A 4346-nucleotide genomic window follows, 5' to 3' on the forward strand; every position below is an offset into this window, starting at 1 on the left:
ACCAAATCCACCTTCACCAATTCTGTTCTCAGTCGATCGAGGAGTTAGTCGTGGCAGCTCGAATGATGTTCAACTGATATGCCAAAGGTTCAGCAGTCGAAATTTCATCTGAATCTAGACAACGAACAAGGTCATAAAGTTTCAGCAGCTGCTTCTTGAATAATACTGTTAGCACTGGCAATAACTTAGAAAGTATTCAAGTAATGGAACTTTACAATCTTTATATGAACAAGAAAAAGACATTGATTTTCTATATTCCCTTTGAATGAAGGAGCTCATCTCCTTATAAGGTTACAAGAAAAATTATACATGGTAAGAGTTATATATGGTAAATATTATTACAGAATATTTTAAACTAATTATATATAATCTACTTCCTAATATATGAAAGATATTAAAGCTAAATATGGTAGGTAAATATTGTAATAGATGAAAGATATTAAAGCTAAATATGGTAGGCAAGTATTGTAATAGATGAAAGATATTAAAGCTAAATATAGTAGGTGAATATTGTAATAGATGTTGATTAAAACCCCGCTCAAACTAATGGTGGTCAACCAGAAGTTTGTTAATAAAGAACTCATGTCGTTTCTTCGCTTGAGATTTGGTGAAAAACTCCGCCAGTTGATCTCTAGAGGAAACATGAGGAAGAGAAATAAGACCGTCGTTAAATTTTTTCCGAACAAAGTGACAGTCAATCTCGATGTGCTTGGTTTGTTCATGAAAAACGGGATTGGCGGCAATCTTTACAGCACTTTCATTGTCACAATAAATGGGAGCGAGAGTGGAAGACTGAATGCCAAAATCAGCCAACAAACGACGCAACCAAACTACTTCACTGCAAGTAGTTGACATGGCACGATATTCTGCTTCGGTGGATGATTTGGATACAGTTGCTTGCTTCTTTGACTTCCAAGATAGCAAGAAGTTGCCAAGAAACACACAATACCCAGTGGTCGAACGACGAGTGTCGGGGCATCCACCATAATCAGCATCTGAGAAAGCACGCAAGAGAGTAGGAGAGTCATGACTGTACTGCAGGCCATAGTTGCGGTTGATCAAAGATAACGGTGAAGGCGATGAACAACCGTAAGATGAAGCCGTCGAGGGTCAGACACAAACTGACTAAGAATATAAACAGCATGATCAATGTCTGGTCCAGTGACAGTTAAGTAGACCAAGCTCTCAACAAGGCGTTGATAGAGGGTCGGGTCTGAGAGAGGTTCCCATCAATCTTAGAATAATGAGTGTTCTGCGCCATGGGTGTATCAACAATAGTCTCATCAGTCAGGTGATACATGCAGAGGCGGACCCAAGTGGTGCCTCGAGGGTGCACGTGCACCTGATAACTTTTTTATAAAATTGTATATATACGTATATATATCCTACTAAAGTGTTAATATATTTAATTGTGCACCCTCAGTAATAAAACTTGTGTGGGTGCACTGGTTTGGAGCTCAAATGCTAACGCCCTTGTGGCTCGATGTCGCATGTTTGATTCATGATGGAGTCTCTTGATTTTTTCATTTTACTTCTCCTTTATATACATTTAAATGCCACCAGCTAGGCAGCCACCTCATTTGACCCCACCCATCCTTAATTAATATACTTATTTACTATGTACTAAAAAAGGACTTTCTCCAATCTCACAAGCCCCATATCCCCCACCCCCCCTAATTCCAATTTTCAACCTGTATTTCCCCAAATCCCCCCAATTTCAAACTCCAGAGAAAGGAGCAATTTTTCATTTGATGTTAATAGGTACACATTTCTTCCTTTCATTTTTTTTTAATTTTTTTATCAAGTTTGGGTAATGTTAATTTTTTTTAATATTTACTTGTTGCTTGAAAGTTAGTGTGTAAAATTTATTTATTTCTTTTTTCTTGCTTCTATTTAAGTTCATGGGATTTGATTAAAAATAAATAAATAATTATTTTTACTTATATTCTTGATGAATTTTTTATTTTGTAGGAATTTGTTATTGATTCTTGTGAATTGAAACGATAGATATTATTCCCTCAACTAAGTTCTAGTTTTAAAGACAATTCACACCACCTTAGCAAAAGCAAAAAAGGGCAAACAAAAGCTTCAAGGTCCATTATATTTAAGCACAAAATACAAATAAAGCGTTAGATTTAACAAAAAAAGGCATAAAGGAGAAAAAATATAAACATATGTCTAGTTCAAGACTAATAATGTAAGCATGAATGACAAATATATGAACACAAAAATTAATTTTTTTTTTATTAAGTGAAATATCAATTGTTTAGTGTTTGTATCTCCAAAAAAACCTCATTGACAAGGGAAAGTATATCTTAGAAATTATAACCTAAACTGCACATTCAACGAGGCGAGCGATCAACACAAATTTGAGTCTTTATTCAGAACTTATGCGCGCCTTTGACAATACTGGTGGCACCCCCAAACTTCAAATCCTGGGTTCGCCTCTGGATACATGTCTAAAATTTCTTTTGTATACTATCGTTGGCAGAGAAAATAGACACCAGCATTACGAGAGATTTCGAGATCAAGAAAATAAGATGCATGCCCCAAGTCCTTCATTTGAAATGAAGATTGTAACATACCTTTAAGCTGCAAAATACCTTCTTCTGCCAGTAATCAAGAGATCATCTACATATATTAGCACAAAAACCGTCCCTCGTGGTGAAGGAGAGATAAACAGAGAACAATCATTATGGCTCTGTCAATTGCCACCTTGGAAAAGAACAGACTTCAACTTGGAAAACCAAGCGCACGGAGCTTGCTTCAAGTCATAAATAGCCATCTGCAATTTGCATACCATGGATGGGGAAGTGGAGATGCTAGGAGGAGGCTACATATATACAGTCTTGGAAAGCTCACCATTAAGAAAGAGGCATTAATGACATCCATCTACGAGATGTCCCATTTTCGAATGCCACAACAGCCAATAATGTACGAACAATAGTCATTTTAGCCACGGGAGCGAATGTTTCCTCATAATCGATCCCATACTCTTGCTTAAAGCCTAGCGCCACAAAGCGAGCTTTATATTGATCCAATGTGCCATCGGACTTTTGCTTCAGAGTATAGATCCATTTACACCCAACCACAGTTTTATCCGATGGTAGCGAAATCAAATCCCATGTATGATTTCGGGCTAGTGCATCAAGTTCAGTTTGCATAGGGAGGGTTCATTCTTTACTGTCAGCTGCCTGTTTAAAAGATCTAGGAATAGAGATACGATCAAGTGAAGATAAAAAAGATAGTCGGGAAGGGGGTTTAATAACCCAACCAGATCAGGTAGTGACTACACTATGTAGTATTTCGGAAGAGGAAAGAACATGAGAAGAAGAAGGGATACCTGGATCCGGAGATGGTGAGGGAGGAGGAGCCTAGGGAACTCTCACATTAGGATCAGGCTCATCATTAAAGTAGGACGATAAGGGAGTCGAGTGAACAATGACATCTGTTGATTCTGCAGTTGAGAAAAAGGAGAATGAATCCTCAAAGAATAGAACATTGCGTGAGATCATCACTCGTATTTAGCATCTAAGTCTTAACAACGATATCCTTTTTGAGTGTCTGAATATCCCAAAAAAATACTTTTGGCAGACTTGGCATTAATTTTAGAGTACTCAGATCTCGGAAGAAGCACATAACACGTACACCTAAAAACATGAAAAGTGTCATACAAAAGCTTAGTATTATAAAGCTTATGTAAAGTGGACTGATTTTGGAGAACCGTAGTGGGCACCCGATTAATGAGGTACACTGTCATGTGGACACTGTCAGCCCAAAATAATTGAGGCAAATTGGCATGAAGATGATCACGGGCTGTTTCAATAATATGGCGATGCTTCTGCTCAGCAACACCATTCTGCTGAGACAGTTTTCTGGTGAATGACACCTTCAGTAGCCAAAAAATGCTCAAAATCTTTAAAGATGTATTCACCGCCTGAGTCTGTGCAGAAGAACTTTATATTTTTCTCAAATTGAGTACGGACCATGGCATAAAAATACTTAAAGACCTTGAACAAGAAAAAGACCTTGATTTTCTATACTTTGCCTATGATTTCTTCTACGACATTGAATTGTCGCGATGAGCTGATGCTCTACTTCATATCCAACAAAAACCAAAAATGAAGAGTAGAATTGAAACAACAATTGGTTCAACTATGGCAGTGATTACTCCAGATGCAATTCAGAGTGTTGTGTTACGTTGTTCAAAAACACGAAACTTAAAGTGGGAATAAATTTGGCATAATACATAAACGAACACTCAAACTGGGCCTCGGCTGACAAGTAAGCAATCCAACATTGAGAGTGCAAATCTAGACAGTTCAACTTGTCTCCTCTGTGTCGGT

General features: G+C 37.5%; 1 long non-coding RNA gene across 1 annotated transcript; it reads right to left on the reverse strand.

Moving 5' to 3' along the window:
- Nucleotides 1-388: 388 nt before the first annotated feature.
- LOC124891482 lies at nucleotides 389-4340 on the reverse strand. The gene is made up of 3 exons (XR_007049715.1): nucleotides 3344-4340; nucleotides 2586-3207; nucleotides 389-995 (listed from the first exon to the last, which is right to left on the reverse strand). It is a non-coding gene; the product is annotated as an uncharacterized LOC124891482 (long non-coding RNA).
- Between the last annotated feature and the right edge of the window lie 6 nt (nucleotides 4341-4346).

The sequence above is a fragment of the Capsicum annuum genome, unplaced genomic scaffold (genome assembly GCF_002878395.1).
Source record: "Capsicum annuum cultivar UCD-10X-F1 unplaced genomic scaffold, UCD10Xv1.1 ctg3613, whole genome shotgun sequence".
Lineage (NCBI taxonomy): Eukaryota > Viridiplantae > Streptophyta > Magnoliopsida > Solanales > Solanaceae > Capsicum > Capsicum annuum.